The 27,987-nt window shown below is 43.2% G+C and overlaps 2 long non-coding RNA genes across 4 annotated transcripts in view; one reads left to right on the plus strand and one right to left on the minus strand.

Annotated features, from left to right (window-relative positions):
• LOC114606052 (uncharacterized) overlaps window positions 1–27,012 on the plus strand; it is a 201,633-nt gene extending 174,621 nt beyond the window's left edge. Inside the window, exons 5-7 of one of the 2 annotated variants that reach the window (XR_003708756.2) lie at window positions 10,719–10,879; window positions 12,737–13,000; window positions 25,710–27,012. This is a non-coding gene — a long non-coding RNA (uncharacterized LOC114606052). Of the gene's footprint in view, window positions 1–10,718; window positions 10,880–12,736; window positions 15,256–25,709 lie in introns of those variants that run through there. The other variant, XR_013394364.1, reaches the window with a different exon arrangement.
• The window catches only part of LOC114606054 (uncharacterized), a 213,357-nt gene that overhangs the window by 46,730 nt on the left and 138,640 nt on the right, over window positions 1–27,987 (minus strand). For both annotated transcript variants that reach the window (XR_013394366.1, XR_013394365.1), the window contains one exon: window positions 27,006–27,129. This is a non-coding gene — a long non-coding RNA (uncharacterized LOC114606054). The remainder of the gene's footprint in view (window positions 1–27,005; window positions 27,130–27,987) is intronic.

Below are 27,987 nucleotides of genomic sequence, written 5' to 3' on the forward strand. Positions count from 1 at the left end.
CCCCTCCTGTGACTCCGAGCAACTAGCATTCAGAGGCATACTGCCTCCAACAGTGTTGTTGACAGAGTTTACTTCATTTCATTTACTTATTCATTGAATTTCTATAATGCCCTTCATCCACAGGGCAGTTTATAATACAAAAACACAAAATTGCATAAAATAGTAACAAACAAACAAACAAACAATCACACACACACACACACCCATGAAGCACCCTGCGGAGCCAGAGGAGGGCTCAGAGGTTCAGATATGCAGGAATTCCAAAGAAAGTTGCCCAAACCATCAGAATGGTCAGGTCTATTAAAGAAGGGGACAAACTTACCGCAAAGGTCCAAAGGCTCCCTGCTTGGCCTAGCTCACAGCATTCCATGAGACAGCCTCCACAGCGAGGTCTTGTCTACACCAAGGAAACATACTCACAGCCTTTATAAGCCCAGGCAGGCCACGTCACATGGGAACACAGGTGGCTGTTCATTACCTCCTCCTCTAGCTATGCCTGGGGGTCTGTGGATACATCTAAGCATGTGAAACACATATGAGCTCAGTGCTACAGCTGCTACCAATCATCTTGACCATCAATATGCTGCAAAGAGGGCTTCCAGACCAGCTTGCCTTTTGGGGTCAACACCCCCAGTTTAAAAGGCCATAGGTTGTTTAATTAGTCAAAGGCCTTGGGAGAAGAGGGGTGTTTTTGTCTGGCACCTTATTGTTTAGGAGACCATAGAATTGTAGATTTGGGAGGGAGCCCGAGGGCCACCTGGTCCAGCCCCATGCAATGCAGGAATCTCAACAAAAGCATCCATGACAGACCGGCATCCAAACTCTGCTTAAAAACCCCTAATGAAGGAGAGTCTACCACCTTCGGAGGGAGGAGGGCAAGTGAGAGTGTGGCCTGTGGAGAATCCTAGATACCAGGCAGGGAAGCCAGGAGGGCCACATCCCCGGGCCTAAGGTTCCCCAGTCTCCCCTAAAGCACACAGTGCAGTATAGTGGTACCTCGGGTTAAGAAGTTCATTTGTTCCGGAGGTCCGTTCTTAACCTGAAACTGTTCTTAACCTGAGGTACCACTTTAGCTAATGGGGCCTCCTGCTGCTGCCGCACCACCATTGCATGATTTCTGTTCTCATCCTGAAGCAAAGTTCTTAAGCCAAGGTACTATTTCTGGGTTAGTGGAGTCTGTAACCTGAAGCATCTGTAACCCGAGGTACCACTGTACCTAGAGTAGGAGGGGTGGGGAACCTATGCCTTCCAGACCACCAGCCATGCTGGCTGGGGCTGAGGGAAGTTCCCCTGCCCCTGCTGCAGAGGGCAGCAGCTGTAATTTTCATACCTTCCAAATATCCTGGGGAAAAAATGGAACATCCTGTTTATTAATGCAAGATTGTGGTGGCCATTTTGGGAGGCACCTGGGGGCAGACAGGCAAGATTGCAGCACTGCTCACATGACATGCCCAGAAGCGTATTGCAGAAGACGTGCATCCTGGTTTTTGACCTGAAAAATTTGGATGGCATAAATTCTGCAGTGCTATAAAAAAGGTGGAAGCAACATGTTTAAAATGCAATTGCAGGAAGGCAGGCAGGCCAAAAGGCCTTTCTCTACCAAGCGTTTCATGTGGTTTCATTCTCTGCTTCCTCAGTGCGTCAAGCTCAGAAAAGCAGCCAAGGAGGCCATGAGACCTGGAACAAATTCATTTCTCACCTATACAACTGCAAGTGGTGCTTCTTTCACAATTATGGCTGTCTTTCCCCCCTGAGTGCTCTTATTTCTTTGTGAGGTACAAGTAATAAAAAGGAAGGATGCCACACCCACCCACCCACACACACACACACACACACACACCCGTTCAAGAAAATGGTGTGTCTTAATGATCATTTGAACATCTGGGCAAAATGCATCATCCCTACCCCCAGAGCATGTTCTTTTTTGCCCAACAGCAATTGCAGCCATATGTGAATGGAAACATCTTTTGCGGCAGGGGAAAAACAGGTGGTTGGCAGAGCAGGCGTGAGCCTGCTCCTAATCGATACCACCATGCTGGATACTGTATGGCCCTAATAGAATCTCTGGGAATGAAAAGTGTGTGCTTCAGCTAATAATTCAGCCCATTACGATTCAGATGTTGGAAAGAGAAAAGAAAAATCTAATCAATACTGGGAAATCTCATCTGTGGTTTCCATCTGCACAAACTCTGAAGACTGCGCTTTCTGCAACATGAAACAATGGTGGCACATGGAGGGTCAGGCAGGAAGGCAACTCGCACGCCATCTCCACCCAAGAGAGGGAAACCAATTCTTCCCTGATGCTGCCGTTATGATTCTGATGGACACACACAATTTTTCAGCCTAAAAATGGCTGTGATTTGGAAAAATATAATCTAAGTTTGGGGAAGGATGCAGACTCATATCTAGATGGGCAGAGCCCAAACTTTTCATTTTAGAAATTCACTGATGAGTTCGCAAAAGAACAAGGTAGAAATAATAGTGGCAGCATTTTCCTGCATTCCTGTGCATTTACTATGCAGTGGTACCTCAGGTTACATATGCTTCAGGTTACCGTATATACGCTTCAGGTTACAGAGTCCGCTAACCCAGAAATGGTACCTCGGGTTAAGAACTTTGCTTCAGGATGAGAACAGAAATCGTGCTCCGGTGGTGCGGCAGCAGCGGGAGGCCCCATTAGCTAAAGTGGTGCTTCAGGTTAAGAACAGTTTCAGGTTAAGAACGGACCTGCTGAACGAATTAAGTACTTAACCTGAGGTACCACTGTATATCCCTTGGTAGAAAAGGGGTTAGTTGGAAGCAGATCCACACACCTTTTTTGCAAATTCTCTGGAATTTCATGTGGCTCAGAGCTACCTTGCCTGTCTTGCCCCACCTCGCAGCTGCTGTAGCTTTTAATGTGTGCATGTAAGGAAATGGTTAAAACAGTTTATTGTAACACATATGTAAGCCATCCAATATTTCTCCTCTGAATTCCCAAATTAAAAAAGCAAAATGATTTATTACAAAATAGATACTTATTATACAAAGAGACTCACTGTCACTTGTCCAACCCCACCCCTCGCTCTGTCACAAAACAAATGAATCTTTTTAATTAGAGCAGTGTTTCCCAACCTTTTTTGGGCAAAGGCACACTTGTTTCATGAAAAAAATCTCGAGGCACACCACCATGCCAGATGGAGAAAGGTCACTTTTTACTTATGTAAAAATAAAAATAAAAAATAGTAACAGCATAGAAGGTAATGGTTAGGCTAGCATCCCTCTTCCAAATATGCTAGGTTTTTATTTGCAGGGACTGTTCTACATGGGAAAGCATTCAGCACTGTCATTCTCCCATCTGCCATCTGAATTGGTACTATTCTGGGTCAACTTACTCTGCTGCATGTGTAGATGAAAATGGCACCAAGTGTGGGGGAGGGGGCAGAACAGGTTTCAGATACAGGATATTGAGCATACACGTACTTCAGATTGAACTGGTTGCTTGCTTTGCAAGTTTTCATTTCCCAAATGACTGCCTTGGCAAGCGCAATACCTACCAGGCTCAACGCCGGTCTCGCGCTGCCGCTTCCCGCGCTCTCAAGGACCCGGGAGGAGGAAGGCGTGAAGGGAATCCCGAAGGCGCGAAAACCTTGCGCATGCGCAGGCCTTCCGCCTGCGACAGCCCAGTAGGCCGGCCGAAGCGAGCGGCGATGGGATGTGGGAGGGAGGGAGCTCGCCGCCCCACGTGTGCCTATGTGGGGCACGTTACAGCCCCGTGACGTCAGCGCCACGCAGGCAGCCAGGCAGGCAGACGGCGAGAGCCCCGCGCTGGGCGGCCTCTCCTCGCCGCCGCCACCCCGCCTCTCGCCGCCCGACTCGCCCGCCTCCCTCCAGGCAACATCTCGCGGCACACCAGGCAACGTCTCGCGGCACACTAGTGTGCCGCGGAACACCGGTTGGGAAACACTGAATTAGAGAATGTTTTGGTTACAAATCAAAGTATTTGCAGGGAAGCAGAGTGTACATCCTTCCTGTGGAAATAAAGTGCATGCAGGGGAAGTTTGAACAAATAAGAAGCAGTATGTAGCATTAAAGTCCTTTCCAGGGAAGGTGGTAGCAGGTTAAAGTCCAGTTAAGGAGTGTTGAGAATGTGGGACAACCAGCCTCATATAACCAACATGCTTAGTCCAGTTAGAGCGCAAAGGGGTTAATACCATAGAGTAAGCTGTTCTGCCAGGCTTAGCTATGTCACATTCTTTACCTTGGGATGAATTGGGTAGTCATGCCTATTGTTGTACCCCAGTCTACCTGTTAAGCTTAGTGTGTAAAGAGGTTTGAGCAGCTTGCTGTAAGCTCAGACTGCACAACAAGCCACTCTTGAGTTAATATACCTCTCTGTAGCTAAGCTAAGTTTTACTGCCTGTGTGACTTTTTCTGAATGCTGTATGAAAAAGTACATGAATCTGACCTTTGGAGAGTCTGTAAGTAAGTAATTTACCAAAACAAAACAAAACAATGTTGTTTTTAAAAAGCAGAAGCAGTAGCAACAACACTTAACCTGAACACCCCTCCCTTTCCTGGGCTCCAAGTCACATAATCCAAAGCAATTGAAGTTTTTTTTATATTAAAAAACTTATTGTGCCAATCTGGGACCCATTATAGAATCAGTAAATGAAAGCTTTTAAAGTTAGTATGAGCACCGCTATCTCTATTATACAATCAATCAATCAATCAATCAATCAAAGCTGTAAAAGAAGTAGGTAATAGTCGCATCATTAAATATTGTAATGATACAAGCTGCCATGAATTCTGGCCTTTTTGCAACACCCCACCCAAAACCCAAAAGAAACTTTGTAACTGGGTTTAAAATGGAATGTTTGCCATGATCCATCTTTTTCACTCACCACCTCATCAAGGATTGAAAGCTAATCTGATTGTGTGCCAAGTGCTCTTTCATAGATGCACATTGAAGCAATTATGTGCCCAGGGCAAATATGGGTCATGTGAATTGGTTTTCCATTTTTCTCAGGGACAAAGCCCGCAACATGAACCTTGTGGTAGCTTTCATCTGCAGAAAGCCACCAGCAGGACACACCCTGGGCTACATTCAGTGTATATTAAGTGTGATCTCTCCTATACTTGCACAATGCTTTTGTGTACTTAATCCTGCAAGCTGGGGTTTCCCCCTTCCCTCTGCTCAGGTTCACTAATTTCAACTCATTTCTAGATTTTTAAAACTCAGTGGGAAGATTCCATTTCCATCACCTAATCATTATATTCGGGGGGTGGGGTGGAATGTTGGGAAACTTCACAGCAGGGCAGTTCATCTCAGAAGCATCTTAAACTGTTTGCAGTGGTGAGGAGGGGGGATGACATCAGTAAATATTAATAAATGGACAAGTCCCATTTGTATGCATCTCAGCAAAGACGCTTGACATTGTTTACGGGTATAATACAGAGCTACATGCCTTCTTACTGCTGCCTGCTAGGCCTTAATTATGTAGTCAATTCCAGCAGATAATTTAGAGTCCTACACAACATAAAATTGTATTGTCAATCACAGATATTCAGTTTGGGTGCTTAGCAAAACGTGGTCTCTTCTGAGTGCTAAGCGAAAGCATGCCCTTTCAAAAGAAGAACATTGTTAAATCCATGTTGAAACTGTTTGTAATGAAAGGTTGGCAAAGTCCCCCATCTCTTATTAGTTCCAAGCTAGTTCAGAGAATCCTTCCAAAAAAGCTTGGGCAGTTTGGAGAGTCCAGGTCCACTCTGAATTCTTCTGCGACAACCTCAGCACTCAGGTCTTGCTTTTGGGTTTCCTATGGACATCTGGTTGGTGACTTAGAAGAGGTTTCTGGGACTAGATGGGCCACCAGCCTAATCCAACAGGCTCCCTCCTTATGCTCTTAGGTTAAGAATGGCAGTAAAGAAAGTCCAATAATGATGATCTGTGGCCAGAACAAGGTAGTTTGGAGCTGCTAAAGCTAAGGCAAGGTTCAGCTATGTTCCATCACAGGCACAGTGGAAGGGTGTTCATAAATCCATTCTACTTTGCACATGCAGCATTTTAATATTTCCAACCATGCAAACCAGCCCCGTCTTTATTTTTTTCTAGAACAAGATAGGCTCTTATGGCCAATCTGAGAGATTTAAGCCATGATTCAGCAAGGTAATTTGTCTTCTTTCAAAAGAATGAGTCACCCGGCCTTGAAGAATTAAGGGTTTAGCGAAGCCTTGCTTCTGGACTCGATCAAAAGACAAGTGACGTCAATAGCAGTCTTGCTATTTACTTCAATGAACCTGGGTGTGGGTTCTGTGTATTAAGCTGTTTGTACAAAAAAAAAAAAAACACAACACCACCCACCTCCAAAACAACAGCAGGCTTTTATTCAGGGGTTGAGGAAGTAAACAAGAACTCTCGCCTCTTGCAAAACAGTTTCTGCAAACCACAGGATGTGGACAGAGTTGTCCTCTTTCTAGCTCCATCGTCATATTCTCTGTGCATACATTGAAAGCACATCCAATGTGCATTTGAAGCACACAACGTCTCCCAAAGAATAATAGGAACCATATCTTCCCTACACAGAGGTCCAAATCCCTACATCCAGATTCTTTGAGGGTAGCCATGTGCTTTGAAATGTGAATTGGATGTGCTTAAATGTATGGTGTGGATCTGACCTTAATTTCACTGAGGTGCATGAAAGCTACTGTACCTGGTTTGCTTTCACTTGGCTCCCAGGAGGATCTCAACAGCATGCGCCAGCAAATGTTTACTCAGAAGTAAACCACAACACATTCAATGGGAATTACCAAAAAAGACATTTAAAATAGACAGACCCAGGAATTCTCTATTAAAGATATTTCAGAGAGTCCAAAATAGTGATGGATTAGGTTCCCCAGGCACAATGTGGAATGAGTTTGGCTAATGAGGGTCATTTTGCATACAGTGTTGAGTACTTTCCAGAATTCACACTAGAGATGGATGGGCCCATTAAAGTCCAGCCCACCCCCATTTTCAGGAAGATTGGAACTAAATCAATCCTGTTCCATTTCCAGGTGGATATTTACAGGGAAATCCTTAAAAATCTGCCCAGAAGCACATTTAGAATAAACATTTGCAAGGTGCTCCAAGTGGTCAACTTGCGTGGTGCTCTAAGGGGTTGTGTGCCATCTCTGTTCCCCTGCCCCAAATGGTTTGCTTTAAAACTGTGTATCCTGAGCCGCTAGCATGACACATGGTGCTCCAGTGCATGGTTTCAGTGTGTGTGGCAGAAGTCCCCCAGGAGTGACAGGACATGACAGCATTCCCTCTATGTGTCTTGAAAACACATAGCAGCAAGGAGCCCCCAACACGAACTTTTCAAGCAGAGGTTGGCTAGATACAGATATTTATTCTTTTTGCAATCTGCTCTGAGGTTTGGTTTTGTTTGTTTTTACAGTCAAGCAGTACCTAATTTTTTATGACATTCAGGGGCCAATGAACTTTAAAAAAGAAAAGAGGAAGGAGGTTTCACCATCAAAGTAGAGGCACCAGCAGCATCTCTCTCTCTCTCTCTCTCTCTCTCTCTCTCTCTCCTTATTTAACTGTAATATTCTCAGCTGTTTCGTGCAGCAGAAGTAGCAAGAGTCTGCAGTCACCATATCCTTCCATCACCCCACATTTTGAATGAACATATTTCATGATGGAGTCTTTTTCCAGATGCATGGCAGAGGCAGGGTGGAGAGATAGTGACTCCCCCTGGCTAGTGCCTTGCCTGCTCTTATATTCCGGACCCAGGTGTAGGAAGCAGCACAGGACAGGCCAAGGAAGAAATTGGCATTGGGTTAAAATAGTCCACAAAATGTATTCATCACAGATGTAAGTAAGCTATGGCAAAGGCCTTGGGTATGTATCTGGAATCAACCAGTAGACTGGGTCGACCAGCATCAAATCAGGGTGATCCTATCATGCCTGCTGTTTGGATGGGTGCTATGGCCCATCAGCCCCCATGTCGGCTTCTGGACAGAAACACAACTTCCTGGGCCCCTTTAGTGGGGTACCTAATAGTCTAAGGATCCAACCCAATGCCTTATCTGCCAAGAAGTTGGGGTGATTGCTACGAGGCAGGTGAAAACCTTCCAGCAGGCCCAAATTGTCTGCAAGAAAAATTCCTCACTGGCCCCAAATACAGCGAGTGAGTATTCAAGGTGTGCTTATAAAACCAAACATATCAGTGGCCATCCAAAACAAAAAGGAGCCTGTACCTATATTGTACCATTAACCCCGTCTGAGTTAGCATGACAGTGATGAGTGGTACAGGCCTTTGTGAAACTTGGTGAAATACATGATTTATGAGGGCAGCCCAGTTAAAATGGAATGTCAATCGAATTCATTTGTTAATACAATTTCATGTACATGTAGAAAAATGACAAAAACATAATCAAGTGTCAGAAAGTCAGGGTAAAACAATATGCATCAAGAAATGTAACCAGGTAGAAGAGATCTCCTGTCTTTAACTTCACTGTCATTTAAACAGGGGAGAAAAGGCATGGCCTGAATGATAATAATAAAAACTCAGTTTGACATAGATGTGCAGTACGGGCACACACACCCTTTTACGTGGGGGTTACATTCCAGGCCCCATGAGCATAAGCAAAAATCGCATAAATGGGGAACACCCTCTAAACACATTTTAAACACCCTCTCTGCCAGTCTCTCTACAATCTGGACGAAAAATACTGTATCCAAAAATGTCAACAACTAGAATTAAAGCTCTGGAGCTGGGAGGAGACTGGAGGATGTGTGTAAAAGCGGGTAGCTGCTGCGGCAACGTCAAGGGAGTGCAAACACCGATGCAATGCTTGTGCACACCTCACCACCACCTTGCGCTTCCTCCTTCAGACCCAGTATGCAGAAGCAACGCAGGCAGCTGGAGTTCAGCTGAGAGCCACTGCTTTAGCCAGCTGCCACCCCCCCCCCGCTCTCCAGAGACCCACTGGGTCATTTCAGCACCAGCTGAAAACCTTTTAGCTCACCCAGGCTTTTTAAAATACCTCTGTGTCTATGGATCTATTGTGTGTGTGTGTTTAGTTGTTAATAGTTTTTATTGTTTTCAGCATTGTATTTTAATTGTTGTATTTGTTGTCTGAGCCACTCAGAAAAGTTCTCTGCCATGGGGGCAGCTATGGGGTTAAACTAAATAAATGCCAGCCAAGCTCAGTTTTCTTTGTGATGTATGTGCACAACAGAAAGGATGAAGTATTCTGTGTCAGAGGCAGGACCAGTGCCATAGCACCAGTTATTTTCCACAGAGTCTGCTAAGAGGAATCATGGCCAGTGTGGTGGTGTGAGTAGGGTGCCCTAGATCTCCTAGCTTCCCAACATTGTAGGTCGCTGCCACTTACCAAGAAGAGAAGGGGTGAGGTGCAGGAAGCTCAGTTCGGAGCAGTGCATGGCAGTGGAACTAGTCTGATGCTCCTGCGACCATGTGCTGCACCCAACTAGAATTCAACTATGGTTTTCCCAGTAGTGATGTATGGAAGTGAGAGCTGGACCATAAAGAAGGCTGATCTCCGAAGAATTGATGCTTTTGAATTATGGTGCTGGAGGAGACTCTTGAGAGTCCCATGGACTGCAAGAAGATCAAACCTATCCATTCTTAAGGAAATCAGCCCTGAGTGCTCACTGGAAGGACAGATCGTGAAGCTGAAGAGAAGACTTCCTGGAAAAGACCCTGATGTTGGGAAAGATGGAGGGCACAAGAGAAGGGGACGACAAAGGACGAGATGGTTGGATAGTGTTCTCGAAGCTACCAGCATGAGTTTGACCAAACTGTGGGGGGCAGTGGAAGACAGAAGTGCCTAGCGTGCTCTGGTCCATGGGGTCACAAATAGTCGGACACGACTAAACAACAACAACAACATTCAACTAGAAAGTACCCGGTTCTAATATCCATAGATAAATGTATCCCATAGGTGTTCAAATGTTCAATGGAATATTTAGTCTGAGGCACTCTGACAACAATCCACCTATCTGGGTTTTCAGGCTTCTAGCATTAGCAAGTAAACACCTATATGATTTTAAAGGCTCTTTTTTCTGTGTACATTTTGGTCCAATTGTTTTTTTTAGAAGAGAGAAAGGATGGATAGATAGAGATGTCTAAGCAGAACAACAGCACGAAAACTTTTCAAGTACTTTTTCTAGGCAGACATGCAGGTTTTTGTTAGCTCCAAGGGTGAGTAATATAATAAGTAATTAGTGTGATAACACATTAGCATAATGTTCCATATGGTGTTATTCTTGCATTTGAACATGACAATTATACTTCAATAAATTAAGTGTGGCTGGTCTGCCTTCCTCACCCAGCATGAAAATGCTGAAAATCTATTACAATTGAACTTACTGAAGTTCTATTGCAGATTGTGGCTTTTGGTTGTTGTAGTAATTTCAAGAATGTTTGGAAGCCTATTATAGACACACTCATTTGAGGTTTAAACTACTGTGTTTGCATGCCCTGAGAATTGTAGCTCAGCGCCTATAACAAATGACAGCTCCCCGAATTCTTTGGGGGAAAGCATGATTGTGTAAAGTGGTGTGATAGGGCCACAGTTGCAGCAATAATCAAATTAACAGATCCATTAACTTCCTTGACTTTCTCGAGAATGGCACGTGATAGCATTGGATCCCTTCTCTTCCCCAGCCTTTGCTGTCACCACAAAGCTGATTCTAATGATGGATTTGGTAATTTCTTCTTTTCCAGGTGGCTTGAGACCTCAGCTGAAGTCTCAACATGATGATACATTCTTTCCCCCCAGAATGCTTTCTCATTTGTCAGTGGCTGCAAGGCGTCTTATTAATCTAGAACAGAGATGTTGGTAGAAGCATCAAAGCTGGAAGACTTTTAGAGTGACACACTGAAAGGTAAAAGAGAAGGTTTTATTTGCCAGGCCTGCTTAGAGGAGCAGAAGTTTGCCTCTGCCAGCATGCCCTTGAACCATCCCAGACATACCCTCTTTGGAGCTCTAGTGATGTCAAAGCTCTGGAGTCAGTTTGGCCAGGGATATGTAAGTTGCTGCAATGGCAGGAACAGGGGGTCCAACATTGGATGTCCTTCTCTGATGTCAGAGAAGAACCCCTGATCCACCCTATCAGACCCCCCCCCCAAGTGTCCTTAGTCCCTATCCTCTAGGGACAGTCCCAGATTTACAGAAGCCATCTTAGTTTCTGATTTGATCCTGGGATATCCCATTTTTATTTATTTTTTATTTTATTTATTGAATTTATATACCCCCCTATACCCGGAGGTCTCAGGGCAGTTCACAGAAAATATTACAATATATAAAATCAAAATAAGAACAATGACCCAATATCAAACACCACCACCACCACCACCACCCCCCGCCAAAAAAGAGCCACATTTTAAAAGAGTATAGGATGTCGGATGTCAATCCAGTCAACCAAAGGCCTGGTTAAAAAGGAACTTTTTCGCCTGGTGCCTAAAGGTGTATAATGAAGGCACCAGGCCAATTTCAATGGGGGGAAAGTTCCTTAAGAACTTTTCCTCAAGACGACCCAATTTTCATCAGAAAAATGTTGGAGGGTAGGTCATATGGTTCCTGAGACACCTTCTAAGGGCCCACTAGACTGTAGCATCTCCTTTTACAGTTAGAAATTCTTGCAGTTTGCCAGTAATGTCCAAGTTTTACCAAATAACACAACACAGGGAAAGAATGCCTTTTCTCCCAGGCTGAAGACATTGCTGTTTCATAAACTGAAATCAGCTAAGCTATGGAGAATTTAGAATATTTCCTTTATATGAAGAACACAATGTATTTTCCTCATGAAAACTCACATAATTAACATGCTTATGAATATGTTAGATGAAACGGGACTGCATTTATGCAGACATCACTGAGAATTACGCATCTTTTACAAGGCCTGTCATGACTCTGTTTTCGCACTCGGCTCACATGCTTCAGCGCGTCTTTAAATTATCTAGGGCACGTCACATGACACCTAAGTGTGAAACAAGCATTTTCTCCTCCCAGGACCATTATTTTCATTTTCAAAACACTAATTTGCAACAAATGGCAGGAGCAGAAAAGATGTGCAGCATCATGAGGTTTTAGCTCAGGCATTTTAATTTGGAAAGTGAGTTGAGAATAATGTTCAATGAGCTCTCATCACCCAAAGTGCTAGTAAAAGCTGTACAATGAGGAATTAAAAAAAACTAAAAAGAAAGATGGCATGGGTATAATTTGTGCAGAGAGACGTTTGTTTGCATGTAGTCCTCCCAACTAAAGCTATCATTAACCTATGTGTTTATTAAGTGCCACTGCCTAAGGATGCCATTCAGCATTTGTAAGCAAATGTGGGGGTAATATGTACACAAGATCTATGAAAATAATAGCTCATAGCCAGAGATGAAAGGACACCATGACAGTCATGGAAAATTGAAACAAGGTCTAAACCTCTTCAGGGCATGTTATTGATATTTTGTAAGGGTTACATAAAGGGAAGCATGAAAGAGAAGTGTGGGAAAAGAGAATCCTAAATTGATACGGAACAATAAACCCTTTGGAAGGCAATAGAAGCTGCAGTTTGGATACGGCACAGACAATATGATCTATAGTAATGCAGTAATTAGATACATGAAAGCAAGAGAGGCCCATATAATTACATTTTGGAGGCAGTGAGGAAAACAATTGTTTGTCAGGGCTGATAGAGATTTTCATTGTCTCTCAATTACATAACTGTTTCTCATTTTTATTTCTGCAGCCTTGTAGCTACCTGAGTTATGAAGCCAAAGGAGCAGCTCTTGTCTACAGGGCTCAAAATTAAAGGACTCTGGTGAATAAACACTTCGGAAAGCAAGGAGAGAGAAAGAGCAGGAGAGATAATTTCCAGACTTTACTTGCAACATCAGTGCCAGTGGGATAAATTTAACTAGAAATAATAACAGCAAAGCATTGTTTGGAAATCTCTAAATATATGAAAGTAAATATATGAACTGATTTGCCAGCATCGCAACATCATAACCAGGTAAGGAGAAGTAAGAATCCCAAGGGATCTATGAATCATTCATGCCCCCTACTCCCAAGGAGGTGCCTTTGAAGATTATTTAGAATGGGTTGATTATTCAAAGTAAAGCACAGCTTACTTTGCCATGGGTAGGCAAACTAAGGCCTGGGGGCCAGATCCGGCCCAATCGCCTTCTAGAATGTGTCCTTTTTCTTTAAAATGCATCTCTGGGTTATTTGTGAGGCCTGCCTGGTGTTTTTACATGAGTAGAATGTGTGCTTTTATTTAAAATGCATTTCCGGGTTATTTGTGGGGCATAGGAATTGGTTCATTCGCCCCCCCAAAAAAAATAATAGTCCAGCCCCCCACAAGGTCTGAGGGACAGTGGACCGGCCCCCTGCTGAAAAAGTTTGCTTAGAGGGTCCACTTTAAAGTGAAAAAATCCACCCTCTCTGAAGGCTCACCTCTGTGCTCCTTGCCACTCCTTAATATTTTCCCTTCCCAATGCCAAAAACATAGTGCGGGGGATAGGGCATAGCGTGTGTTAGAACCACAGCATCATAGAGTTGGAAAGAATCCCAAGGATCCTCTAGTCTAACCCCCATGCAATGCAGGGATCTCCACAGCACAAGGGAGACCTCAAAGGACCACACTTTGGCTGCAATTAATGCACAGCTTTGAGGACTTCATTTTCTGCCAGAGATCACAGTGGTTGTCAAGCTCTCTGGTGGAAATGATAATCCATGCATCAGTTGCTGATGAGGAGGCAGTTCAGTGGGACTCTCCTGCATTGAGGAAGCCCCCCATCCCTTCTGCCTTCAGGGCTAGCAGCCCAGAAAGAGTGGCCACAGCAAAAGAAGAAGAAAAAGGCATTTACAAATGCATATAAATCATTCAGGGACTTCTTAATACTTAAAACAGTGATGCAGAGCTATGTCATAATAAGATTGTACCATCAGAGAAATGCACTAACAAATCAATCCTAAGTCTCTGGCCATGCTCTTTTTACCGCAGCTGGTGCTCACAAGGAATAAATTGTTTTTATTCCAGCAGTGTGTATTTTGAGAAAGGTGATGCTATCAGTATGATAAAAATTACTGGATACAACTTGTCTAGAGCTGCTGCAGTTTTCTGACTCAGCTTTGGAGGAGAAATAAACTCCAAAAAAAGAGAATCCTCTCAAAATAACCTCCCCATTTCCCCTTCTGCCCACTACAAAAATTCTATGACCAATACAGCGAGAAAAATCCTTGTAAGACAGTGGCAATTGGCAATTATAAAGGTAAAGGTAAAGGTACCCCTGCCCGTACGGGCCAGTCTTGACAGACTCTAGGGTTGTGCGCCCATCTCACTCAAGAGGCCGGGGGCCAGCGCTGTCCGAAGACACTTCCGGGTCACGTGGCCAGCGTGACAAGCTGCATCTGGCAAGCCAGCGCAGCACACGGAACGCCGTTTACCTTCCCGCTAGTAAGCGGTCCCTATTTATCTACTTGCACCCAGGGGTGCTTTCGAACTGCTAGGTTGGCAGGCGCTGGGACCGAGCAGCGGGAGCGCACCCTGCCGCGGGGATTCGAACCGCCAACCTTTCGATCGGCAAGCCCTAGGCGCTGAGGCTTTTACCCACAGCGCCACCCGCGTCCCACAATTGGCAATTATACCAGCTGTCAAAAGCTCCCTTCAGACACAGCACTAAGCCATGGCCTAGTATTCTGAGAACAAGCCTAGCTTCCACATCCATGTACATGCATCCTGTCCCTTCTCCAGGGTGGGTGTGAGGAGTTCAGAAGCTTAGTGTGCTGTACATATCATAAACTGTGGTTAAGTGTGGCTAATGAAAACAAGCCAGTTTATAAACTATGGTTTGAAGCTGGCTGGTTTTCACTAACTATAGCAGTTTCTCTGGTTTCAGACAACATGGCAAGTTCCAGTTTTTGTTTTGTTTTTGTTTTTAATGAAAGTGTGCCAGCGTATGAGGGGGACATGAGCCAGGGGCAGTGGGTACCCTAGCTCACATAACATTGTACATAATGGTTTAGCATTCTATGTGGACCAACCCACAGAGTAGCTTCATAAGTTGTAGGATGTTTCCATTATGACAAAGATAATGGCATACAAATGAATTAAGGGAGGGAACATGGAAAATTGAAAAGAGGAAAAACAAACAAATGCAGCATTCTTGTACGAAGGCTAGCCCATCATTTGCACCAAATGTGTCACTCGTTATTTGTATTGTATCCTCTTTATTAGCCTCTCCATTAAACGGATAATGAAAATCAGGTGCCAATGTGAACCTGCATTTATCTCAGATATGTCCTCTGCTGAGCAGTTAGGGTGACTTTTTGGTAATTAGTTTTGATCTCTGATTTGAGGTCTGTTACATATGCGAAACAGTTTCAACAGGCAGTCATAGAAGCAGTTAAGTAGCATTGCAGCAGGAGCATATGGGTGAATTAATTCTCTGTGAGAAAACCTGGAATCAATACTATCAGCCAGAAACATGTTGTGTCCTGTATTTCTTTCATTATCTCCAAATTGTGCTTTATGAACCCTGTGTGGCGAGATGGGAGGTCCAAGGGGGGGGGGGGAGCGAAGGAGAATCATTCTGATGAGACAGGGAAGGAAGGCAGAGAGTGTTCTGCCAATATCTTTTTTTAAAGAGCAAGGAGCAATAACTCCCTTTTTATCTTATGAATTTTGTTGGTAGGGATGAAAGACCTTGCTGGCCCCATAATGAATAAGATTTCAGCATATGTTTGGCAGAAGATGGGGTGGCGGTGGGGATCCTAGATAAAATACATATTTCAGTTCCTCTTCAGGCAGGAAAAAAATAAAACTTTCCAGAAGACGGCAAATATTTGCCTTGAATTTATTTGATTTCAAAATAAAAATAAAATAGCTCCCACCACCCAAATTCAAAACAATCATTGAAGACCTCCTTCCTGTGAGCCTCTCCTCCATTCCTCTGAAGCTTCTGTGTGTCAATTCACATTTTGGGCTTGGGATGTGATTCCCAGTCAGCTGTAGCACTTTGGGGTCATTGTGAAACTCCTGTTATGCCTTTCAAGGTCAGCCTATTTCATTTTTCTGCCTGAGCAAAGGATAAGATGGCTCTGTGCAACATACATCTCATTCCATACAGAAGCCCACTAGCCTGCCAGTTGTATCATACCCAGCGTGGTCAGAGTGTTAGACTGGGACAGGGCATCCCAAACTTGGGTCTCTGGCTGTTTTTGGACTACAATTTCCATCATCCATGACCACTGGTCCTGTTAGCTATGGATGATGGGAGTTGTAGTCCCAACAACAGCTGGAGACCCAAGTTTGGGAAACCCTGAACTAGGAGTTCAGGGTTCAAATCCCCAGTCAACCATAAAGTTCACTGAGTGATCTTGGGCTAGTTGCTGCCTCTCAGCTGAACCTACCTCACAGTGAGGATAAAATGGGGAGTGTGGAAGAACCATATACATCACTTTGAACCCCTTGGAAAATTTAGCAGCAGCAGCAGCAGTAGTAATAATGTTCTGGTGCCACAGGCCTGTATCCCCCACCACACCTGAGGGAAGCAGATTGGCGGTGCAAAACTGGCCACGTGGCCCACAAAGCTTAGTACACCAACACCTGAGGTGGATGCTTTATCCCTGCTGAATAATAGGACTGGGTCAGATTCCACAGCTATTTCCCACTCATTCCCTTAAGTGCCTTGGGATTCTACTGCTTAGCTCATGACTGGTATTCTCACTAGACTTTACACTTGCAATCCACGGAAGTAGCAATAGTTGCTGAGGCCTGAGCCAAAGAAGCCACGTTTGTGTCCCTGCATGATGCAGAAGCCATTATCCATAAGGAAATACCAGGAAAGCTTTGCCAGGGAATATACACGCCCACACAAAAGTTGATTCAGACAGATCCTTATTCCTTTCAAAACTAAGTTCTGGTTCTCATCTGCTTTTCTGTACTTTTCTGAAATCTGGCCATCATATGGTCCCCAGGAAAATATAGTGCAGGAAATGGCTTTTGAAATCAATTAACTACTAGGCCTGAAAACATTCAATATGCTTTCAAAGGGAAATCTCTCAATTTGCTAATCCCACAAAAGAACAAGAACTGGCTAACAAGCCCTTGTCTGTACTCATACGCTGCAACATTCTACTGTCCAGAATTGTTAATTGTACACATTTTATACTATGAAAGTCACAAAAGAACCAAAGATACCAAAACTACTGGGTTAATGCCTCAGTGTTTATAGACTTTCCCTCTCCATGAAGCAGCACAGAATCCTAGGACTGGACTGGATGGAAAAGTAATCCAATTCCAAGCCCTTGGAAGGTGATCAGGGTTGTAATTTGGAGAACGGACACACCACTGTTTTTTTATGCTAGATCAACACTCCCCAAAGGGGAGTGTTGATCTAGCATTGTTTCTTACAGGAACAATGCCTATTTACCAGAAACAGGTAAGACAATATTCAGTGTGCAATCAATCAACTGTTTTTTTGCAGGAGAAATTGTATAAGCAAAGGAATATAGAGATGAAAATAACTGATTCAACTCTAATCCATACAAAGCTGAAGAAATAATGAGCCACTGTCAAAATTGTAATTGTGCAGGGTATTTCATAACATGAAACTGTCTCATCCATTCAAATTGATGACCAGTTCAGGCTATAATTAGAAATCACACATGTTCTTTGTTGCACATGAATGTGCTGTGTGCTTTGTTAATCTCTTTTGCTTTGCTTAACCACACAGTGACCAACTGATGTACAATCACAGAACAAAGAATGGTTGATTAAGCAGAAAATTCAAGAATCTAGTCTCCAAATTCTGTCTCCAATCCTATGCAATTTTGCTCATAATTACACCTCACTGTGTCTAATAGGGTTTAGCACCCAGTAATTGTGCATAGGATCGGAACCTTCGTCGCTCCCCACTTAACATATTTTTTCATCCATCCATCAAATTGAATTCATTAAATAGCTGTCTACTGCAGAATGGCTTTAGTCACTGAAATAATGATGAATGATCCATGCCAGTCATTTTCTTCTTCGTTGCTAATATTCAGAGCCATCAAGTGGGCTTTTGGTTAAGGCTTTGTGATGTTTTATAAAGGGACACGGTCATTCGCAGCTAATGAATGAGCATTGGAACAATGTGGAAAGATTGAAATGGTGAAGTGATAATTAAAAGTATCTGAGGGTGCTAGAGAAGAAGCAGACTTCAGGGCAGGAGACTGATCAGGAGTGTGTGTGTGTGTGTGTGTGTGTGTGTGTGTGCGCGCGCGCGCTTTCAAAACCTCTGAGTCATTCTCTCTCTTAATATTTTTTTTAGTGAGCAAATGTCAGTGGAACACAGCATTTCAAAACTTACTAGTGCCTTTTGCCACTCATAAATAACAGCCTGCTATTACAAGGTAGTTATTTAGGACTGCGGGCAGCAAGGGCAGATGAGAAAGTTCTGTAATTGAATGGCATAGATCACTCTGCATGAAGCAAATAAGCTGCCCCCGATGTGCTCTTCTCCTTAATGAAAGCCTGTCGTCTGCGTCTTGAGAAAGGCATGTGCTCTCCTCTAAGGATAAAAAGGAAGAGCCAATGTCCCCAGGGGGCATCAAAGGACAGTTAAAGCAGTTTCCCAAACTTGGGTCTCCAGCTGTCGTTGGACTAAAACTCCCATCATCCCTGACCACTTTTGGCAGGGATTAGTTCCTGAGTGGAACCAATCTTTGCCAGGCTTGCATTTGGTGCCAAATTTAAAGGCACTAGATAAAACCACAGTTTGCCAAAGAATGATCAGGAATGCACTCTAAGGCTCCTACCTGTTCCATCTTTACCTGTCTGACACCTGGTGGCATATATGGTATCAGGTGTGGGGTGAGTGGGCACGGCTTGGGCTGGCTAGACCCAATTAGGCACATGGTTCAGAACCTGCTCACTGCTGAGGAAAGGGAAATGATTTTCCCCCTTCACCCCAAAATGTTAGCTTCTTCGTGCAAGCTAAAGTAGAAGCTTCATAACAGAAAACATTAAGAAGGGTATTTGAGGAAATGATGTGGGTGAGTTTGCCTGCGCTTGTGGTTGCTTGGTTACTTGGTGACACATGCCCATTTCTCACCAACAGCACTTCTTTCTTCTCCTTGGGTGTCAGGCTTTAGATTTATTAATACCCAGTCCTTCCTCCTTCCCTGCAGCCTTGATTGCCTTTATCTCCCCAGGACAATCTGCAAGTTGTTCCTGCCATCCTTGGTCATGCTGGCTCTTCAGTTTAGATAAGACCTTCAGATAGTTTCACGGCTGAATCTGACACATAAACAACTGCGTGGGATGTTAGAAGCACTGGAGCATGAGATAGCGAAAGCCCTTTTTACGCTTCCGATGTTAGTGCTTTGCCATGATCAATGAGAATTTGAAGATGGGGAATGGAATCCTTGTTTGGATCACATGGCCATTTTGTATTCCTAAACAAAGAGAGAGTATGTGGTCTCTTATTGACAGCCATGGCGTCATAGGCCCTCCCTTGCTTCCTGCACCTGTCTTGATGTTTGAGGGGGTGTGGGAATGGGGGGGGGGTGTCATAATAATCCATGGTGGCTCCAGGGTCACCCATATCCACTGCCAGATTTGAGACAGCAAGAAGCACATAAAATATTGACACTCTTGTTGTACCTGCATACACACACACACACACACACACACACACACACACACCTACCACATTTATATCCCATCTTTCCTCCAGGGAGCTCATGGTGGCATACAAGGTTCTCTTCTTCCCCAGTGTATCCTCACAACAACCCTGTGAGGTATTAGGATAAGAGATGGTGACTGGTCCAAGGTCACCCAGTGATGGCTGAGCAAAGGATTGAACCCTGTTCTTTCAGGTTCCAGTCCAATGCAAAAACCAGTACGCTGAACACCACCGCTTCAGAAAACAAGAGGGGAACTGACTAGTAGAATGTTGTATGTTAAAAGCAAGTCTGTGGAAACCATAGCAGAGAGAAAAATATAGCACAGGCTTCTGTGATTTGCTATATACAGTATGAACAGTATTCCATATATGTAAAATACAATCTTGCTTTAGGCACTGTTTGCTTAAAATCAGAATAGCTGTGCCATTCAACAATTCTAAGCATGTAGCTCAGCTTGTTTGATTTCATCATAAACTCTCAAGTTAGTGTGCTTGAGCTCTTTGCCTATATATCCTAGAATAGTGCACAATTTAATACTGAGCATATCTAATTGCATTTCAGCAACATTAATACTTCTGGCATAGACCAAGCCAAGTCAGAGAAATCCTAGAGTCGAAACAGGTCATTTTCTTGCCTGAAGGACTTCCTGACTTTTGCCTGTTTTCCGTGAGATCATGACTGTGATCTAAATGCTGCTTCAGTCTGTGAATTGAATTTTCTTTTAATTTGAACATCTCTTATATTCATTTGTGGTTTCTTTGCCTTCATCAATCAATCCATTAGCCCAAGTAACTTCCTCTGCTTCCAGAAGATATCCCTGGATTATGTCATGATTCAATTCCCCACTGTCCTCACCAAGCTAATGTGTTTTCGCATGTGAGAAGGATCGCTTACACAGAGGAGTGAGATTCGGCCAGGAAGATATGACTTCCATCTGCCATAAGCCTGATTCCATTTGCAGAAATCAATCTCCTGCTGGATGGTTTTGAAGCCACGGTGCATGTGATAGCCAGGGCAATGGAGAGTGCAGTGATTTTCTGTCAGGATAAAAAGGGAGAGCAAATTTCTCCCTGCTATCAGAAAGCCAAGGTGACTTTCCTTTTTGGTTGCACAAAATCCAAAGTGGGGGAAGCCGAGTTCCATAAGATGGACTGAACCCAATAGAAACTTTGATTAGTTTTTCGTTTAAAAAAACCTGAGGGTCGCAGGAGTATGTGACTCTTGCTCCTGCTCCTACTTTCTGACTGAACAAAAAGAGTTGAACATTTACTGTGTGCTTTGGAAAGTTTTTTGTTTGCTTTGTATTTAGACACTACTTAAGATATCATAACAAATTTTTTCATTATGGTTCCTTCGATTAAGGCACAGGTTTTCATCTATGTTTGGATACAAGTGGATGCCATTTTGAAGCAAGATGGCAAAAATTTACAATTTTTTTGCAGTGTTAACATATCTTCAATGTATACTCCTCTCCCCCCCCTCCCTTCATAATGTATCCATGCTCTATTAATTGACTATCTGATGCTCTTAAGGTTTTAAGAAAACTCATTCTGAATGACTAAAGCCAGTGCTTTTTTTCTGGGGGGACGCAGGGGGACGCATACCCCTAAACATTTTGTGAATCTAAGTTTGGTCTCATTAACGGGCAGTATTTCAATATGAGTAGGAAAATGAGAGTACCCCTAAACATCTTTTTAAGAATAAAGCACTGACTAAAGCATTTAACATGCTTCAGCTTCACACTGAAAAGGTGAGTTATTTTTTTAAAACACAAGCCTCTGTGGTCAGCAATATATCTTTTATAACGTTATTCATTGCTTTTTCTAAAAATTCATGTTTTCTGGAAGACCAGGAGTGAAACAAGTGGAAATGGAAAACGAAATTGAATAGATGGAACCTCATTAAGCACAAAATTACTCAACAAAACCCATCCTGAATCAATTAATCACAGTGTATCATTACTTTAATTTTCTGATACTGCTACAATCAAAAGAGCAGCCATTTGCATAGCTTTTTATATTAATAAATGCAAGTGCATTTGTTTATAGCTATTGAAATACATAATTTTAGACACATTAATTAAATCCATTCAGCCTTCCTCTGCACGCATTAAACTGAAAACTAAAGCAGCCAAAATTGGGTGAGCACAACAACAAAACCCATTTTGCTCATCATCCTTTTAATTCCCTTGCTTTTGAAAGAGAATGCTGAAGACAGGAAAGATGGAGGTGGGTAGACGCATTACGCAGAAGAGCAACAGTTTTAGGAATGAACATTCATGCTTTGAAATGGAACTCAGCAGTACATGAACTATGGAAGCCACAGAGTGACTGGGGAAACCCAGCCAGATGGGTGGGGTACAAAAAATTTATCATTATCACATGGTCGTATAACATGGGAAAACAATTAAGATACTAGTGGCAATCTCACTGGATTCCTTCTGTTTCTTCTCACAAATAACAAAAACAAAGGCTCTCCTCCCTTTCTCCTGTGCTTGCTTCATCAGTGGAGGAAGACACTGTGTCCACCACCAACTATGGATGAACTGATCTTGTGCCACACATGGGCAGAAACAGTTGGGCTTTATAATTCTCACCCAACAATGGCCCCTTCATTCTGCTCATGGTGTCCACGCAACTGGGATGAATGTGAGGTGATTGCTGCTATTGAGGGCATAGTACAATTCCCTCCCCCCGCTGGATGTATAGATCAGGGGTGAGAAGCCTCCAGTCTGTGGACCTAAATGGGTCACCTGACTACTTTGGCCAAGCCACATGCACCTGCTGGTCACTGACATCATCAGGAATGGGCAGGTAAAAGGGCAGCTGGGCTGAGTCCAAAGGGGCTTCTGAAGAACCGACAATTGTCTGATATTCAAGAGGCTCTACACTTGAGCTTTCAGCAGTTTTGCACACCTGGCTTCTGAAGTGCTGAAGCTGGCAGGTTTATTTGTGAACCTCTTGCAAAAAGCTCGGGATGCCACTTTGAAGTGTCAATGATCAGCTAATTGCCAGCTCTTCAAACCACAGTGTGCAACAATGGAGTTCTGCACAGCACTTTGACTTCCAAACAATCAGATGCTCTCTCCCCAAGGTTTCTTGCCTCTGCCTAGAGCGTTCTCCTGGAAACAGCTGCCCTAGGAAAGCTCTCAGAACTGGTGGTTGGGAGCTAGAGAGGTGGAAACAGCCATCCCTCGCAAGCAGAGTGAGTTACAAGAACCTGGTTCAGAGTTGGAATATACACAGAAGGGTTTAAAATTTGGAGTTAAGCCTTGTCCTGTGCTGCTTCTGCAAAGGGCACATGTAAAGGCTCATACATGTTACCAAGAGTCCTTGCAAGCATGGGCCTCAGCCACACATTCAAACCTACACATTTAGTTTATGCACACCGAGAGGCACTGCAGATGAGCAAGCGTGCAGGCAGGCACCAAGCTTGCAGATATGATTCCTCCTCCCCGGTGCGCTTGTTGTTTGCATGTCCCGACACATGAGGCTTAGTTTATTTGCTCCGTGCAACAAGACGATTCAAGCAACAAAGTGATTCATTTTGCTTAATTTAAGGAGTTCATAACAGCACATATGCATACATATTGCTAATCATGATCAGGTATAAAAGAAGTATACAATATATTCCAGACAACTGATTGATTGAACTTTAAAGTTTTGATTCCCACAAACTTTAAAGCACTTTATAATTTGGAATTGAAAAACATGTGCCTACATCAGGTCTTTTAGTGTTTGCTCTGTATGAAGTATTGTGAAACTGTGGCGATTGCCCATAAAAACATTGGTAAACACAGTCTAATACTCTCATAGTAGCTTCTCATAAACTGTCATGTTTCTCTTGTTGTGTATTTGCATGCAAGTTTAGGATGATAATTCAGACATTAATATTTATTTTAAAAGGTTGTGCACAGAAATTCTCAAGGATCATATTTTATAGTTGGATCTTAGTTGTCCTTTTCCTCTTATGGGGGAACAGCTGCAGAGCATTGATTAAATGGGGTATGTACATGTGTCTATGCAGTGTCTGTATTAACTCTGGACTATGTGATCTCCATCCTATTTTAGCTTCAAACCAAAAATGTTTACAGGGGGAATGTTTTCATATCATGAAAGAAAATCATAGCGGGGGAAATTTCTGCCTCAAATATATTCAGTTGTGCATGTTGTATTCTGTGGTGCTGTGCAATTTATAGTGTTTAGAGGCTGTCTCCATCTGAATGGGAAATATTGGGTCTTGTTATCATAAAGACTACTGCAGACTGTTCCCAGGAGATTGACTCTCCCACATTCAAGAGAATGTGTATCTTCTGGAAATGTGCATGAATCAGAAGAGCCCTAAAGAGTGGGTGGAGCTGAGGAGCAACGTGGTTTGTTGTTGTTTTTTACTGAGGCAGAGAAAGGACAATCATCCCATGTGGGCATAAAAGTAGTATGCAAAATGGACACAGGATACTGGAAAAACTCCATCTTCTTTAGCCAGCAATGAGCTCTGAACTGTGGCTGCATGAAACTGAAAAATAGATTTATGGGTGCTCGATAGCAATCATTAACTGTGTAAGAGTTCTGATTCAATGGATTAATGTGTGTTGAATGTCTGCAAATGCATATAATTATATAACATGCGTGGATCTGGGTTTCTTATATTGATGGCCTGCTTTTGGACCCAAATGCTCTCAAAGGCAACAATTCCATTCCAAAGGCTTAGGGCACAATCCCAAAGGTCCCTGCAAAGGCACCCTGTGGTATTCAGAATATTTCTCCCTCTGAAGGCTTCTCCACACTTCTGCTGCTCCTTTGTCTGAGCAATTTTCCACTTGCCCCATGCTTTCTAGGCATAAGTCTGAGCAGTTTTGTCTTTGCCCCACTGCTTTCCCCCAGAAAACTCACTCTTTAGCACTGGATCGGAGTAAATCCCCAGAAAACCCGACTGACGTTTGCTCTGATCCAGCAGTAAGCAGCAGGTTTTCAGGGGAAGGTGATGGGGGCAAGCAGGAGTGTGGACGTACCCTGAGCAGAGTAGGAAGGCTACTCTCAGAGGGGGAGATCCATCCTCAGAAGCACACCCTCTTAGCCAGCATTGAAAATACTGGTGCTCCCCAAACTCTGGACCAATCGCCTGGTGTAGAACAGAAAGTGCCTCCTAGAATGACTGGGGAAACCCAGTTAGATGGTCAGGATAATAATAAAATTATTATTGGCATTGGTATTGTCTTGGAGAAAACCTCCTTAAAAGTGAATGCAGGGGGAGGCCAAAAGCAGGGAAAGAAAAGATGAAAATCCACTCTCCTTTCATCTTCTACCCTGCTAATGACAGAATGGCAGTGTTTGGGTATAGCTCCCTCTCTAGTAATATTGCTCTGCCTTCCATTTTGAAATGCATGATTGTGGTATATGCACATGCATGCACACACACATGCATATTATTTTCACTTATTTATTGAATATTTTGTTAAATTTATATCTTTCTCTTCCTCCCAATAAAGCCAAGGGCAGCAACATTTACTGGGATATTTAATCAAATAAAGCCAAGAAGGTTAAAGATTGTCAAAATATTATCCTTATTATGGTCAAGTTCATTCTTTGTTCAAATAAAAGTATGTCCAGCCAACAAATCTGCAATGCAGTAATGTGAAACCATTCCCTGTTTCCTTTTTTTTAAAAAAAGTACTCTTCTCGGAAAAGAAAAAAAACCACTGTGATAGCCAGGGCATTAAACCGCAATCAAGATATGCAAATGCATCCCTAAATGTGATTTGCTTGGAAAGAGAAATTAATCTAAGCGTTGTCAAATAAACAGTGTGAAATATAGATAATTAAACACCAAATTAGCAGTTGTAGCCTCACGAGAAGGTTATGCAACTTAAAAGGTCCCCCATCTCGAGGCAGAATGTGGCCACCTAATATCAAAACACTGAGTGATGCACAACCCAGGCGAGCATCTCAAAACAACAGACTTAGTCAACCTTTGTAAGTTATTTTCCAAGAGTGTCAATAATATGAATAATATGCTGATAGGATACGTTGCTCTGTTTGTCTATACAGATCATTGGGTTATTGCACAATACGAGATGCTGGAATGCAAACAGATTGACTTCAGTGCCAGACTAGGCTAATTCATACTGAGATGCTGAAACCATACATCCAAATAACACAGAAAAGTAAGTAGAACTAGCACAAAGACAGCTATCCCAATGTGCAGCACAAGAAATCGTTCCAATAATGCAGTAAGGTAGTACATGTATTATGTAGTGGCAGAGAAAATATGGGAAACTTTTCTTGGCATAAACAGTCTTGCTCGCCAAATGGAGCACATGGGTCACAGGCTTCCTCCAGCTTGGCCACACAGAGCTACACAGAGGCATGACTTTCTAGAGCAATAACCTGATCTTAGGTGGCCCATTTTTGCTTAGCACTGTGTACAGAAGCCGCAACAATCAGTGGTAGACTTTGGTACCTCAAATTTCAGTAGCACACTACGATGCCAAAATCTGGTGTCCCCTTTGCCTCTCTCCTTCTGTTGGACTTCATAATTGCAGGACCCGCTGCAGGATCCTAGAAGCTCCACATCCAAACTGGTCAAAGCTCAATGGACCACATTTTACAAGCTTGCATAGCACACTGCACAGTGCTTTGCTAGCCCCAACATCATTGTGAAGTCAGGTGACTGGCGGGCAGCCCCATCCACCCATCAGACTTGGCCCACAGGGTTTAAGGAAGATCAGACTCCAATTCACTGGTTGGATCCAGTTCCTCACACCCAATATAGCCAATCAAGCATGATGTTGTTTCTTAAATTAATACACCTGATGTGTTTGTGTATATTCATATATTTATCTGCCAAGTTGAAATGCCACATGGAGTCTAACTTCAAGTTGGGTATTGCAGTGTAAATTAAAAAATAAGAACATAGCAACAAACATTTGCTCCAGAGGGAGAGAGAAATCACTGATGTGAAAATGCAAACAGTTGATCCAGTGCTAATTATTGCCTTTATATAACAGTTTGTTGTGGTTCTGTTGAAGGTGTTTCTGAATAAAACAAGATATGATAATGACACCAGGGATCGGGTCCCCCGTAGGGATAGCAACATTACCCAGTAATATTGACAGCATGTTCTGTTACCATTACTAAGGAAGATAATGCCTATCAAAACTTATGAGTAACATGTCAAAAGACATGACTCCCTGCAGGGGAAATCTTTAATTAAGAGAAAAATATTAGATAGTTTTGAAATCCTGCGATGGGCAACCTTTGCTCCCTTACTACTTTCCTTCAGTCATGTTTATTATAAATATGGCAATTAGACACCTTTATAAACAAATGTCAGGCGTATCCTACCTGCTAGTGGTTGACTGCAATGCTGTCCTTTAGGGGCTCCAGCCCACAAAAGGACACATGGACCTTCTGTCTCTGAGCCCAAACTGGTTGCGTATGTCCCTTCCCCTCCAAGGCCTGCCACATTCTAGAACAAAACAAAGCAGAACAAAAAACGCAATCAAAATACATTTTGGTAAATGTCAGAAACTCTGTGAATGTTGGCATTTCCTGATAATTCTAACATTTCAGGAAGCCAGTAGGACATGCTGACTTTCACTGGGAAATTTCTCCGCTCTCCCAAATGCCTTTTGCTAATGTTCAACTTTCACCCCAAGTCGAATGATGATATTTTGCGTGGTCGTTGGGTAATGTCCAAAACACACCTTATGACACAAGCCTTTCTGACTGTGTTGCACGTCTCTAGCAACCCTTTTACTCAGCTAGTCCCAGTCTTAAGATTAAAGCAACACCAAGAAAAGGGATGTTTCACAAATGAGACATGCAGCAAAACATTGCTCCTGTTTAGGGTTTCATTCACACTGTAAATTTTAGTCGCAGAGTCTAAATCCGATGCAAAACCTTACGAATTACTGTGTTGCTGAAATGTTTTGGAGCAGAAAGGTTAAGCCAGTTTGAGCTTTGGATGAGAGGTGCTTCCTAAGGAATATTTCGCAGTGAGCCGGGAGAGGGGAGGGGGCTTGGGAAGAAGGGAGAGAATTGGCATCACTCTGAGAAGGTCATCTAAATAAATCATCACTAATGAGGCATCTGCCATTTAAAATAAAGCATCATTGCCTTGTCGCTGTGCAATTTCTTACTAAATTAGTTTCCACATATGGCATCAGGTCCAATCTTTTCCTGCCATCGTTGATGCTTTGCGATCACAAAACAGGGCTATCTATGGAAACAAGGCTGTGGGCATCAGTAAACAGATAAGGGCTGTGTCTCAATAGAAAGCATTTGGGAAAGCACTCCACGCTCTGCATTCTCCCCATCCTTCATG

The sequence above is a fragment of the Podarcis muralis genome, chromosome 10, assembly GCF_964188315.1.
Source record: "Podarcis muralis chromosome 10, rPodMur119.hap1.1, whole genome shotgun sequence".
NCBI classification, from domain to species: Eukaryota; Metazoa; Chordata; class Lepidosauria; order Squamata; family Lacertidae; genus Podarcis; species Podarcis muralis.